At 43.4% G+C, this 15,790-nt stretch overlaps 1 protein-coding gene across 16 annotated transcripts in view; it reads left to right on the forward strand.

Annotated features, from left to right (window-relative positions):
• Positions 1 to 15,790, forward strand: part of LOC122565203 (receptor-type tyrosine-protein phosphatase S-like) — a 479,330-nt gene that overhangs the window by 82,237 nt on the left and 381,303 nt on the right. The gene's annotated exons all lie outside the window — the stretch shown is intronic.

Raw genomic sequence — 15,790 nt, forward strand, 5'->3', positions numbered from 1 at the left:
CTGCTTTTTCACTTCTTCATCTCAGATGTTGGCAGTGGTCCGTGTTCATGCTGAAGGAAACATCTGACCATTTATGTTCCAAGGTCAGGTCAGTGGCACTGTAAAGAGATGCTGAGCTTGTGGGAAGCAATTAACTTCAGCATTCTCGACTTCAGACAGTGAGCAATAGGAACAGGAGTAGGCCATTTGGTCCCTCGAGCCTGCTCCACTATTCAGTCAGATTTTGGCTGACCTGGCATTCCTCTATTCCACTTTTCTGTATTTTCCCTGTAACCCTTGATTCCATTACTGATCAAAAAACTATCTATCTCAGCCTTAAATATAGACAAGGACTCTGCTCCCACTGTTCTCTATGGCCAGGAGTTCCAAAGACACTCAACACTCAGAAGAAGTTCTTCCATATCTTAGTCTTAAACCCTCTGTCCCAGACTCTGCCAAAAGGAGAAACATCCTCTCAGCATTTACCCTGTCAAGCCCCTTAAGAATCCTTTATGTTTTAATGAGATCACCTCTCATTCTTCTAAACTCCAGGGAGTAGAATTCCAATCTCTTTATCTGTTGCTCATAAGACAATCCCTCCATACCAGGGGTCACCCTGGTGAATCTTCTCTGAATCGCCTCCAATAAAATGATATCATTCCTCACATAAGGGAACCAAAACTGCTCATAGTACTCCAGCTGTGGTCTCTCCAGCACCTTGTACAGTTCCAGTAAGACTTCCTTACTCTTATACTCCAACCTTCTTGAAATAAGGGCTGGCATTCCATTAGTCTTCCTGATTACCTGCTGCACCTATGTGCTAGCATTGTGTGTTTCAATGAACAAATGCCCCCAAGTCCATTTTGTGTAGCTTTCTGCAGTTTTTCTCCATTTAAGTAATACTGTGTTCTTTTGTTCTCGCTTCCAAAATAAGCAACTTCATTTTTTCTATATAATACTGCTTTTGCCAACCTTTTGCCCACTTATGTAACCTATCAATGTCTCTCTGTAAACTATTTGTATCCCTCTTGCAACCTGCCTTTCCAGCTATTGTCGTGTCATCTGCAAATCTGTCTGCAGAGCATTCACTTCCTTCCTCCAACTTGTTAATATATATTATAAGCAGTTGCGGTCACAGCACTGATTCCTGTAGAACCGCACTGGTCATGGGTCACCAACCTAAAAGGAACTGCTTACCTTCACTCACTGTTTCCTGCCCATGAGCCAATTCTCTCTTCATGCCAATATACTACCTCATTAAAACAATATATGGGAATGGATGGTGCAATACATTGTCCTGTAGTCTCTGGCATCCCATCCAGCACATTTTCCTTAAATAATCCAGGTCTGTTCTATATGAATAACCATCGCTGTTATCTATGTTCTTTCTCATATTACATAATTGCAAAGTTCAGCTTTTTCTTTGGTGTTTGCATCTTTAGTTTATTCCCTTTCTCTCCTAACGATGATGATGACTTGGTGCCGATGCTTATGTAGCCATTTAGCATTTTGTCCAAGTGGTCACCATTAATGGAAACCTAACAGAGTGTTGAGACGTACCTGCCATCACAGCTGACTCTGAAACTGGAACGTTAAGCCAAGTAATGTCTCCACTTGTACATGTAGCATATCATATACCACTTACTCAAAGCGGAGTGGACTCCAGCCAATATTCTGTCACCTGACCTCATGTATATGCATCACCTGGACATATTCACATTAATGTTCCTAAGAACTTGATGTGTCCAAATGTGTGTCATGTTCCATAAGTTATAATAGTGGCTAAAACTTTGAGTACTTCATTGGTTGTGAAACTCTTTGGAATGTTTTGATGTTGTGCATGGCCTGTATAAAATACAAATTTTAAGCATGTAGTGGTACAATGGTTGTCCTTCCCTCTGATCCCAAAGGCCTAGGTTCAGCTCCACCTGCTTCAGTGGTGTGTCATGACAACCCTGAACAGGTTGATTAAAAGTAGCTGAAATATGAATCTTTCTTATTTCTTTAGTAAGGTGTTAACCGAATACATTTGCTCCTTGCGAAATATCCCCAAAATGTGAAAGTGGGAGAAAGTGAGGACTGCAGATGCTGGAGATCAGAGTTGAAAAGTGTGGTACTGGATAAACACAACTGGTCAGGCAGCATCTGAGGAGTAGGAGAGTCGACGTTTTGGGCAGAAGCCCTTCATCAGAAATGATGTATTGCAAAGTTATGACCATTATGTACCTGAAGCTAGCAAAAGTCTTTCCCAGTGTAAATATCCGTTCAATGAATATTATATCCTCATTTGAAGACATTTACAGGTAACTCTCACCTGATGGTTATCATTTGGTATTTGATTACACCCCATTTAGTGGTTCTCAGAGGATGGCTTTTTACTGCTGGGAGTTAGACAGACAGACTGAAGGGGGATTGAGTTCAAATGAAAGGTTAAGAGAGAGGGAAAGAATTAGAGAGGAGAAAGAAGGGCCCCAATTTAAGATGCTTGATCAGGTTTAGCATGCACAGAAAGGTTGCTTTTGTCATCCCATCTTCTTTTTGACTATCGGATGCTCCACAGTTGGCATGATAACATGCATAGCCAATTTAATTGAGAGACGTTCCATTGCTAATTGCTTGGTAGGTCAATTGCAACAGATTCCTGTGGCTGCAATGATGCCGCGACATATTGTTTGACTTGGGGGCTAATTAGTTTCACCCTCAACGTACCTTCATTCTAGTCACATGATATAAAAATGGGTTAATTTCTAAGAGATTTGTAGGTTGGGTAGATGTACTAAGTGGCTTTTGTTAATCATCATTAAGCATAAATAAACCTGTCAGTAGAGGTACTCATTGATAGCTTGTGGAAATGTGATTAAAACGCTGATTTTTAAAAGTTTGTTCTTTTTGACTCCAACTCTTCGGTTTCCTCAGTCACTTTTTAAACTCGCTTCCTTATTCTGAGATCAGTTTGGGTAATTAATCTATGGTAGGTTGCCCAGACAATGAGGGCCAGCTGTTGAGAGGCCTGGCAACTAAGGCCCATCATGACTGGGCTGAAGAGGCTTGAATCCTGGCTACTCTTTTACTCATCAACTGATGCTGAGGTCAATAGCAACACCCTACAGAGATCAAGCTCGATTCTAGCCTTTGGGTAGTTAATTTTCTAGCTCTGTGATCTGAATGTTGTTCATGGCCTTCTCTGTGCATTATAAAGCCACAGATACACATAGTGCCAACAAGATGCCAGCTTCCAGTGACAGGAAGTGCCACCTGCTGGTAGCCTTGTCTTAATTAAATTTATTCTTAAGATGAAGGGAAAACTTTGCAGGAATTTTTTTCATTAGCATTGAGTCAAGCTGCTTTGTCTCAGGCAATATTTCTCAAGGCCTTGAGTTGAGAGATGGCAGCTAGCAACAGGCCGCTATTGTCCTCCTATCAATCCATGCAGCACAGAAAATAATTAAACTGTGTTCTATGTTTTGCAAAGGGGAATGACATGGTACTGTATTAATATTCTTATCTGTTGCTCTCTTTTGAACCTTCAGAAGACTTTTATATTTTTTCTCTGCTGAACTGGGCATTTTGTTGGTAGTGCTCACTATCCCATTTCTCAGTAACAGTCAAACACACTTGACCAGCCCAAGCACTCAATCTGCACATAGCAAACAGCATGGGGAATGAATGATCATTTGAGTAGGTCATATTGGCCCAGGCATTGGGACCATTCGCTGTACTTTGTCTTGTCAGCTTAGCACCTCGTCTAGGGTATTTTACCTGATTTAGCAATGCTGTATGCCCAGCCGGACGTTTTACTTGATTTAGCAATGCTTATGGTAACACAAGAACCTAGATGTGGTTACTATGGTATTGAAGAATATATTGGGTATTTTGTGCAGCTAGCTATTACATACAAACAGTACATACCTTGGGTACATAAGTGTCTGGGAGAATGTTAAGCTAATAGGTTACAACAGAGGAATATGCTTTCAGTAGTACATTACGCTTCAAGTGATCCCAGACCAAGATGGAATATGAGGCCTTTATTACCTCATGCCATATACATATGATTGTCTCTTCAGGTAAAAGTATCTCACTGACAGTGAGACAATGCAACCATGAAATAGATGGTCATCCAGCTGACTAGATGCTAAAAATATTGGACCTTATGTAGATGCAGCATTGTTTATTATTGCCCATTAGATGAAATATTAAACACCAGCTTTAAGTCAAATGTTGACGGAGATCCAGAGAATTCCTTTTATTCTTGTATAATGTCATATCATCATTTGCTTACAACTTAATTGTATAGCATTGACTCTGAAATATGACTCCTCCAACAATGCCGCAGTCCTTCAGTACTGCACTATCAGTTTACATTGGTGTCCTGGAGCAAGGTTTGAATCCACAGCCTCCTGGCTTAGAGTGGGAGTGAGCAAAGATGTCATTCATAAAGCCTCCTAATTCATTCAGGAACCTGGGCTAGAGCTTCATGACGTCCAAAAGGTGCCATGATATCTCCAGGCACTTGTACGGCATTTTGTCTCCCCTTCCACTGTGTGATGAATCTCCTTAGCAGTTCCACATTTCTGTGAATGACTAATGTGAAATCTGCATCACCACCATCTGTCCTTTTCAAAACTAATATTCATTGATTCAGTTTTGAAGATGCTGAGTCATGCTAGGATGCAGTCTGGAACCTCAATCTTCACCTGTTGCACTGTGACTGTGGCACGAGCTGAATCACAGTTCAGTCTCGCTCTTCAACTGATATCTACGGATGTGCATGTTTTAGCTGAACTAGATTTACAACCAAGAATGCTTTGGCTAAGATGACTAACTCAGTAATTTGAGTTAGGAACTTCCCATTCTTTATGGCTCAGTTCCACATTGGTGAGACCGGTTACCAACTGAGCCAGCAGCATGCTCAAATTCTACTTTCAAATTGCATACATAGCACCAGCTGAGGGACAAGCAAGATTCTGATTCTGTACACAACAATTTTGACTTTCAAGTTCTATGTGGAAATGTAGATGTATAAAGACTTGTACCTGTGTGTGTGTGTTTGTAAGCATATCCCTCATCCATTTAAAGGTAAGTAAGACCTTATTGAAGTGTGGCTATTGTTATAGCTAATATTTATAATATAGGAAGTGCAGCAGCCAAATTGTGTTCCACCTCCCACTGACAGCAATAAGATAATGACCGAACGTTGTGCTTTTAATGACATCGTTCAAAGGACAAATATTGACCAGCAGACAAGGACAGCTCCTCTGCTATTCTTTAAAATAGTGCCATGGAATCATCTGCATCCAACTGAGAGGGTGTCCAGGTCCTCAGTTTAACACCCCATCTGAAAGAAGGCACCATTTGACAAACTGTGGCATGGTGGCTCAGTGGTTAGCGCAGCTGTCTCACGGGACCTGGGTTCGATTCCACCCTAGGCTGACTTACTGGAGTTTGCATGTTCTCAAAGTGTCTATGTGGGCTTCCTCTGGGTGCTCTGGTCTCCTCTCATAGTCCGAAGGTGTGCAGGTTAGGTGGATTGCCCATGAGAAAAAGCGGGGTAGGGGGAGTTGGGTCTGAGTGGGCTGTTTTTGGAGGGGTGGCGTGGACTCGATAGACTGAATGCATACTGAAGGGATTCTATGATTCTATAACAGGAGCCTCAGTTCCAAACTGGACTATTAGTCTGGGTAAGTTATGCAACTCTCTGGAGTGGGATTTCGGTGTACTTTACACTCAGAGTAAGGGAGAAGAGTGTGACTAGCCAATCCATGGCAGACATATAACTAAAGCAGACAGCTTGTCTCGATCTTAACCTGTTACACTCTTGCAGCATCCTTGTTTCTTCACTCTTCTGTGCTTACAAGTCAGATGCTGCTTATATAGTGCATATTGACTTTTGACCTAGCTCTAGGATGCTCACTGGGGACTCAACTGAAACCACCCAAACTGCTTTTGCTCAGAAATATTACATGTTGCACTGAGACAAGCCTGGAGGCCAGAACCTTTCAACAAAGCCTGTCTCGGTTGACTGACTGCTCGCTTGCTCTTAACTTCCCAAAAGGCTGAGGCACTTTACAACTCAAATTCACCTTTTGCTGGAAATGTTCACAAATGGCTAATTTGGCTCAATCATCTCTGCTCCAAGTCTAACATATTGAATCTTGTTGTTGATTGTGAGTAAACTCCAGTTCCATGGAAATTATGACAAAGAAATGATCAGTTTGCTCAAGCACTTTGTGTTGGATTTAATGCTTAACATCAACAGTACCCTATAGCCTCACCTGCTACTTTATGCCCATGGAACCTTTCCAACTCTCTTAATTACATTTCTAACTTATTCTTGAGGGTTAATTTAAATCTATTTAAATCTTCTATTTAAATCACTAACACTGCTAGTGGTTTCTACAATACTTTTACTCTGAGTATCTTTAATCTTGTCCATCTGATCCAGAAGCATATGGGTAGATTAGGCAACTATGCTCACACTATCTTTTCAGCTTTTAATACCATGCAGCCATTTAAGCTGTCAGCACAGTAGCTCAGTGGTTAGCACTGCTGCCTCACAGGGCCAGGTACCTGGGTTCAACCCCACCTTTGGATGTCTGATTATGTGGAGTTTGCACACTCTCCTCGTGTCTGTGTTAGGTTGCTCTGGTTTTCTCCCACAGTCTAAAGATGTGTAGGTTATGTGGATTGGGCTCACGAAATTGCCCATAAAGTCCAGGGATGTATAGGCTACATGGATTACCCAAGGGAAATGCAGGGTTACAGGAACTGGTAAGGAACTGGGGCTGGGTGTGATGTTTTTTGAAGGTTTAGTGTAGACTTGATGGGCTGAATGGCCTGTTTCCACCCTGTAGGGATTTAATGATTTAAGCTTGTTAAAAACCCTGATGTTGGTCTCCCACTTTACATCCGTGATTTCCTTCCCAATAGGATCCAATGTGATCTTACTCAGAACCTGCACTGACAAACATTGGCTCTCCTCAGGGCTGTGCGCTGGCACCTTCTACTTTTCATCATCTATACAAATGATTGATGATCCGAGTATGACAATATAACGATCTATAAATATTCTGATAATGCCATGCTTGTCGGACTCGTTAGGAATTTCAAAGTAAGCTTTTGGAACTCAGTATGGAGTTCACAAAATGCAAAGGGAACCATTCTCTTAAGCTGAATGCAAACAATACAAAATAACTACTGAAAAACTTTAGGAATGATGACAGTTTCTGTGAAGATTCACAATGAAGGCATTAAAATTGTTCATCACTTCCAAGTACCTAGGTGTCAGAGCTAATGATGGGTTGACTTGAAGGGAACAATGCACCAATGTGGTGGCCAGGGGACTTAACACAGTTATAGTCCCTCTGAAAATTGAAGTGTTTTCAAGTTGATCCGAAAGTTGTGAAATTTGTATATGGCTGCAATTGGGTGCAGTACACAGTTTGGAAGCATCGCCTAGCATGGCTGTTTAAAGAAAACAGATACTTTAAGGTATTAGAGTTTATTAAACCAAGTAGAAAGGGTATTTGATGAGAAGATCATTTTTTTAGATAAGAACAGGGATCATTGAAGTATTTTGATAAAGGTGCCGAGTGCCTTGAATAGTGAGGATTACCCCATGTGTCACACTTACAAATAGGTTTATTCAGAGAGAAAAAAAACCCTACAATCCCTTCGATGCGGAATGAATCAACTCCTGAAATCATTTGTATCTCTCCCCCCAGCAAATTCCCAACCGGAGCTGGTGTGTGGTTGAGGATATTGACTCAGGGTGGACTCACTGGTCATTCTAATTACACTGAAATAACTTTAATGCTTATTTTAATTAAAGCTAGAATTCTGTGACAGAGTGACATTTTGTTCTTTATTGTCAATGTTTATTTATGAAATTTTTTAATGAATGAGCTATGTACCCAAAACGAAATTCTGTCAGGAATTTTCTGTCTGGATACCAACGTGAAAATGAGGTGAATCATTTGGGTCTGAGACAGTAAACTATTACCATCACAAAATAAAAAGCGATTTCCTGGTCATTATTAACTTTGCAGTTTTTGGGACTTTGCTGCGTGCAAATTGGCTGCCGTATTCCTAGATTATGTTAGTGACTACATCTCAAAAAAGACAACGTTGGGTGTAAAGTGCTTTGAGAGGTCTGGTGATTGTGAATAACAACATCATATAAATGCAATTTTTTCATTTCCCTTTTAACCTGTTCTTAGTACTTTGATGAGGTGCCCTGACAAACATTCTTTCCTTAACCAATGCCAAATTTTTTTCTCATTACTGCGATGCGGGTAAAACAGCTGCTGCATATGTCCATGCAAGAGTCACTACAGTTCTTCGATTGTGGGGGAACTCGCCACGGGTCACACAGTGTAGGGTACTTTCTTTTGGTAACTATTACCTGCAGAGATACCAAATCCATTGACCTTGATATTGCAATAGCCGGAGAGTAGTTGGAGCAGCATCAAGACCCTGTGGGATTCCCAATGCAGCTGAATCCATGGGAAATGCTTGGGTATTGGAGTTTTTCGTGGACAATTCCCCAGTGATTGGGACCCACTTAAAGTGTCCATTAAAGTTGGAGAATTCGAGATTTCTGAGCCATTTAAGCTAAATAGTTACTCGGGAACTGCTAGGGGCTTTACAAACCTGATCTAACTCCTGGGTAACTACTGAGTTGCCCACCCTGCTCCCAAATCCACCACTGACCCCACAACTATATCTAACTGAGCCCACCCCCCCCAAGGCAAACCCCCTAACTTGATTTTATCTAATTCCAACCTGACCGGGCCAGACCCAACAGCTACCCCTCCTCCCAGCCTAAACATCAACTCCTGACACCGACAGCCCCCATTCCCCCCCACCCCATTCACCTTGTAGGTATGAGAGGGCCCATCCCCTCCCTCCACCACTACCTCTGACAGTTGGTGGACCAGATATCGCTCACTGTTGCAATGTGAGATCACGGTCTCCACTGCACCGAACATATCCCTGACATGGGCTCCCTCATCCAACACCCCAGCCCCTCAGACACGTGCTCCCCAAACCAACCACAACCCCCAACTTCCTCCATCGCTCCCCCCTCTCTGATTTATCCCACACCCTCACTCACCTACCTGACTCACTCACCTGGCACCTCACCCAAAACTCACAAGACCCACCTGGCACTTGCCATTATCTAGGTGGTAAAAACAATGACTGCAGATGCTGGAAACCAGAGTCTAGATTAGAGTGCTGCTGGAAAAGCACAGCAGTTCAGGCAGCATCCAAGGAGCAGTAAAATCGACGTTTTGGGCAAAAGCCCTTCATCAGGATGAATGAAGGGCTTTTGCCCGAAATGTCGATTTTACTGCTCCTCGGATGTTGCCTGAACTGCTGTGCTTTTCCAGCACCATTCTAATCTAGACCCCACTTGCCATTATCACCCACCTGACGCACTACAGCCCTCACCCACCTGGCAGCATCACCCACCTGGCACTTAACAACTCAACCATACATGATCCCAATCCCACACTTATTATACACTCCCCCTTTCCCAGTTGTTGCCAAAGTGTCTGGCCATGCTGCTGGACACTGACATTTCTGAACAGGACTCACCGACTGTTGCAAAAGGGGACATGGTTTTCACACATCATCTTCACTGCTGGATTCTACAACAGGAGGCCCCTGTGCACGAATCTTCAGCGCAGAAACCATCTAAAGGGAAGCATGGACATTTTAAACTGATTAGGTTCAGAAATAGGGTTCCTGACCCTGATCTGGATAATTATTTGCTTTGAGTATTCTTTGCATGATTCTGTAGAATGTAGACATTGGGAGTATCAGTAATGGGAGTATACATTGGGAGTATCAGTAATGGGAGTATACATTGGGAGTATCAGTAATGGGAGTATACATTGGGAGTATCAGTAATGGGAGTATACATTGGGAGTATCAGTAATGCAAAGGCAAGTCCTGTTAAGAGACTGGGCAAATACTTTAGTAAACCCTGATATTGTTGGAGTGACAAGACAGCAATCGGTGTTTTCCCTGAGTTTGGGAGATGCTGTTCTTTAGTTGCCAATTCATGGTTCTGGAGGATGACAGGTTGGATCGAAGGGTCTGTTTCCATGCTGTACATCTCTATTACTCTATGACCTTTCCCCTTGAACCATCTGACTGCTGCCCCTCCCCACCAATCAAATGGCCTTTCTTCCCACCTCCAATACTTTTATAAATGCATGAAAGCATTCAAAGAAAATAATAAAGTGTGCAATTTTCAAAAATACATTGATGTTTCTCCTGAGTTGCTTGTAGCAGTATACAGTAATCTTTAATTCCTGGGGAGTTAGCAACACACCCACCATGGGTCAGAGTAATTCACATCAACACTTTGCTCCCAAAACTAATTTCCATTCTTATAGCGCCTTGAGTGAAGTAAAATATCCCTCAGTACTGCACAGCAGGGTCATCAGACACAGTATGACACCAAGCCACTTTACAGGATCTTGGTTTAAGAGCTGGATATTAAGGAGCATCTCGAAGGAAGATGAGAGAGACTGGAAATTTCATTGATCGATTTAATTACAGACCTTAAACCGTGGTGACTGAGGACAGAGCTGCCAGTGGTGGAGCCAAGAAAATCAGGTGATGAATAACATGAACGCAGACTTCTTCAACCTGACAAAAGTGGAGTTTTGCATCTGCCGAGGATCAGTCTTTGTGTAGGAATTCAAAGCTGGGAGATCTCTCTTCCTGGCTGCTGCACCATGCTGAACAGAATGGTTGGATCTTGGGCTCTCTTGAGATACGTTAATGGAGTTTGATCATCCAGTGTTGCTGTGGGTTTGTGTATACTCTGAGGCTGATAAGCCTCACTGCCCATTGCTGAGAATGTGGACAAGAATCTGTTTCCGTTTTGTCAAGGTAGCTGGCTTGTCTCTCAGTTCCACTGCAGAGATTTCTTCTCATTGACAACCCATGGAAGAAAACCTCTCTCGTCTGATGGCTGACCTCATTAAACACTGGATCCTTTTATCGTCTGGCTAAGCTTCATTAACAACTCATTCAGACCATTCCCTTATGTAATTCAAACGACTAAAATTTCTTGACTTCCTTAACTCAGCTTTCCCTCTTTTGCTGTATCTCATAATGATGTGACTGAAATCTAAAACTGAACTGCGCAGACTGTCTGCATTTTATTCCTGAATGATGTAGAGGTTTCCACTGTTGTACTTTCTGTTTCTTTAACCTTCTGTGCACTCTTGTCAATTTCATTCCTCTTGCCTCGCACCCCCAACCGTTGGTATTCCCCTTAGTCCATGAGCTGGGTCTTAGCTGTGAGCATCACAAAGATCCTGCATTGATATATTGCCTGTCAGAACCTCACTACACCCCAGCATCAGTAATGCAGTGATTGTTGTAACATCATATATTCAGCAGCTGGTCGAAACTGAAGCATCCAGCACAATCCACCAAGGTAGGACCCTGCTGATCGTCGTCAGAATACTGCTGTGGCACCTTTGGGATTGAGCAAAAGCACGGTTGGGACCTCAGTTTAACACTGTGTGAAAGACAGCTCCTCTGACAGGACAGCATTCTCTCAGTACTGCACTCGACAGTCACCCTGGATTCTGCGTTGAGTTTCTAGGGGGAATACTTGAATCCACAAACTACTGACTCAGAGGTGAAAGAGATCAAAAGCCGATGCTCACCCAGATGCCAGTGCCAATGGCTGTTCAACTTCAGAGGCACCAACCAAGCCCAGTCCAGTTTTGACTTGACAGCTGACCAGTTTTTGACTGAGGTAGCCACATAGCGATCAGAAACAAAGATGGTGACTGATATATTGACCTCCTATCTCTTCTGCTCCTAATCCAATATTGGATCGCTGAGGCCAATTTGTGTTGTCTCTTACATTGGTTGAACAGGTCAGGACAGATCCAAGGAAAAATCTTGCTAACTTTCATGTGTTTTTACAGCTAAAGTCTTATAGACTTTATAAAGTCTTATATGACTTAGAGTCATATAGCACGGAACAGAGTGACCAGTCCAACTTAACTAAAGGACAGAGGTTTAAGGGGAGGGGGAAAGATTTAAAAGGGACCAGAGGGGTAATGTTTTCACAGAGACGGTGGGGCGTGTATGGAACGAGTTGCCAGAGGAGGTCGTGGAGGCTGGTACAATTGCGATATTTAAAAGGCATCTAGATGGGTATATGTATAGAAAAGGTTTCAAGGGGTATGGGCCTGCTCTGTTTCCTATAAGTGACCTGCCTTGTAGGGGATACACATCGCTGAATGCTTCAGCTTGAAGATAATTACAGCTCTGGGATTTACCAAGTCCGCTGCTGAGTTTGACCAATCAGAAACATACTGTTTGCAAACTTGAACGAAGGAAGCGTGACTCAGCGGAAGGAGGATCTACATTTTCTAAACGGTTTTTCACAACCTCCTGACATCTGAATGAATTTTACAGCCAATTAAATATTTTAACATGTGGTCACTTGTAATTTAGGAAGCGCCTGCAGCTAATTTGCACGCAGCGAGCTTCCACAGACAACAATACAATAGTGACAAGGAAAATGGCTTGTGATGTTGTTTGAAGGATAAATATGGGGCAGAATAGGAGAGAAAATACAACTGCTTCTCTTTGAAAGTCTTGAATTTATGAAAATAGGAATTAGGAGCAGGAGTAGGCCATTTAACCCCTCCACTATTTGATAGAGCCATGACTGATCTGCTTCTGGCTTCAACTCTACAGTCTCCTAGTGCTGATAAACTGTTAGTCAACAATGTCTCTGCCTTCAATCTGTCCAATGACTCCATCTGAGGAAGAGAATTCCACATACTTATCTACCTCTGAGACAAAAATATTCTCCCCATCTCCACCTTAAATATAAACTGTGTCTCCCCATTTTAGCCTTTCTCTCAGAGGTGAACATCCTCTGAGCATCCAAACTTCGGCTGGAGTCCACTTCCATGGGCTTTGAAATGCATCAAGCCTCCGTTTTCCCCCTGGGAGCTGAGATAGCCAATATCAGCAGGCGGTGTGATCATGAGTCTGAGAACAGCCTTCAGTTTGGAAGCTCAGGTGACCCTCCCCCACCCTGCCTCCTCCTCAGCCGCCATTATTCTTTGCCTCTGCCCATGGGGGAGGTTCGGTATGCTGATGCATTCACGCTGAGCTTCTAACTTCCTGACCTTTCATTCCCCAGTTCAAACACAGGGAGTTTCAGCAGACTTTTGCCAGGATATGAGCTACTTTAGGGGTTGGACAAGAATCAGCATTGCAGCCAGCTTTAGAGAACAGGACATGTGTCTGTGTCTCTGTCTATATCTCTCTATTCTTCTCTCTCTACCTTTCTCTACATTTCTATCTTGCTCTCTTTGCCCCTTTCTCTCTTGCTGTCTGGTTCTCTCTCTCTTCCTCTCTGCCTCTTTCTTCAATATCTCTGACTCATACACTCTGGGCAAAATCTTTTCCAAATCTGAGGCAGCACAGTGGCTCAGTGGTTAACACTGCTGCCTCACAGTTTGATTCGAACCTCGGGCGATTGTCTGATTGGAGTTTGCACATTCTCCCTGTGTCTGCATGGGTTTCCTCCAGGTGCTCTGGTTTCCTCCCACAGTCCAAAGATATGCAGGTCAGGTGAATTGGCTGTGGTAAATTGTCCACAGTGTTCAGGGACGTATAGGTTAATGCATTGGTCAGTGATAATGTAGGGTAATAGGTCTTAGTGGGATACTCTTCGGAGGGTCAGTGTGGACTTGTTGGGCCGTAGGGCCTGTTTCCATACTGTAAGAATTCTAATTCTCATCTACAGAGGTGATTTTGGAGGAGCTGTTACACAGGGAGTGGGGTTGGGGAAAGGTTGTTGGGATTTGGAGTGTTATGTTTCAGGTTGGTACCTGATACCATGCTAACACTAGACACAAAACTTCAAGGCAGGCTGCTGTCACAGTCAGAGGTTGAGTCCGCAGAAGCAGGGAACCAGTTAACCTGAAATAATCCAGGGGCCCCTGCCACATTTCTGTAGAAGAAAGGCTATCGCGGTCACCTCAGACATGACAGGTTCTGGGTTCGAAACCAGGCAGGAACATTGTGAAAGCTCTGGGATTGGGTGAATGGAATTTTGTGGCCCTCCTTGTAATGTTCCTACCGCTGGGCCACCTACTCCAGAGATGTCTCATAACAAGTACAGGGATCCCCTCACTCTGGGGGCATTTTTGGAAGCTGTCAATATTTTCTGAACGGCTGATGTGTCCTCAGTTGATTCTGGAGCACGGTAGCTGCTTGGAGGTAGACCTTCCCAGTTGTCAACGCAAGGGCCATTGGAACTTGGCATGACGGCGAATATCCTTGCCAACGTTTATGGGTTCGCCATTGAGAGCATTCTGTCTGGATGTATCACTACCTGATATGGCAACCGTACCATTCAAGGTCAGAGTTGGTTACAGAGAGTGGTGAACTTTGCCCGGACAATCACAAAGGCCAACCTCCCATCTATAGAATCCATCTACCAGGCCCACTGTCAAGGAAAGGTCGCAAGCGTTCTCAAAGATCCATCCCACCCTGGCAATGTTTTTCTACAACCTCTATCATCGGGGAGAAGATACAGAAGCCTGAACACACGCACCAGCTGGTTTCGTAACAGTTTCTACCCAACTGTTGTTAGAATACTGAATGGTCTCACAGCTCTTAACATTCACCTGTACCTGTGTTTTTGTTTTTGCTGCTGTTTGCCTATTATTTACTTATCTATACTACTTAACTCTGTGATCTGCCTGTATTGCTTGTAAAACAAAGCTTTTCACTGTGCCTCGGTACACGTGACAATAAATTCAATACAACTTTCGAAACGCAGGAGCTGCACAGATGGACAAGGTTCTAAACTCATTCAGTCCTATTGAGGGTCTTCCATCCACGCTGATGCATTGCCAGTTAGGGTCAGGATGACAAAGCGTCCTTTGTTTCATGGGATCGCATTGGACTTTTCCACTTCCTCCCACGCCCCTTGCATTGGCTTCCCAGGACATGACATGTCCTGTATTTTTGCAATCACTGACTTGGTGACTACTCAGAGTAACCTCCCACAGGTGCCTGAGCAATCTTTGCTGTCAATAAAACCGAAGAACTGCAGACGCTGGAAATCAGAAACGAAATCAGAAATTACTAGAGAAACTCGGCGAGTCTGGCTGCAGCAATGGACAGAAAGCAAAGTTAGCATTTCAGGTCCAGTGACCCTTCTTCAGAACAATGGGATCTCCTGTCTGGTCTCACCGCGATAAATTTGAGGTTTCCCAAAACTCTAGCTCTTTTATCTTCACTGGCATCAACTTCCATTCTGCCATCACACCCAAGTTGGCTGGTCTACATTGTCTCCCAGTCAAACTACCTCTTTACGTAAGAGGAGAAAGTGAGGACTGCAGATGCTGGAGATCAGAGCTGAAAATGTGTTGCTGGAAAAGCGCAGCAGGTCAGGCAGCATCTAAGGAACAGGAGAATCAACGTTTCGGGCATAAGCCCTTCTTCAGGAAACCTGAAGAAGGGCTTATGCCCGAAACGTCAATTCTCCTGTTCCTTGGATGCTGCCTGACCTGCTGCGCTTTTCCAGCAACACATTTTCAGCTCTACCTCTTTACGTAACCCTTGGTCAGCTCACCCCTCCCTATCTCTGTAATCACCTCCAGCCCCATACCCTGTGAGGTATCTGTGCTTCTCTAACTGTGGTCGCTTGTACAATCCAGTTTTAATCACTCCACTATTAGTGGCTGTGCTTTCAGTTGTCTTGAAAATAACCTCCATAAATTTGCTTTGTACCCCTCTCTGA

The sequence above is a fragment of the Chiloscyllium plagiosum genome, unplaced genomic scaffold (genome assembly GCF_037043375.1).
Source record: "Chiloscyllium plagiosum isolate Xiang-an unplaced genomic scaffold, Cpla_swu_hap1 HiC_scaffold_28, whole genome shotgun sequence".
NCBI lineage: Eukaryota > Metazoa > Chordata > Chondrichthyes > Orectolobiformes > Hemiscylliidae > Chiloscyllium > Chiloscyllium plagiosum.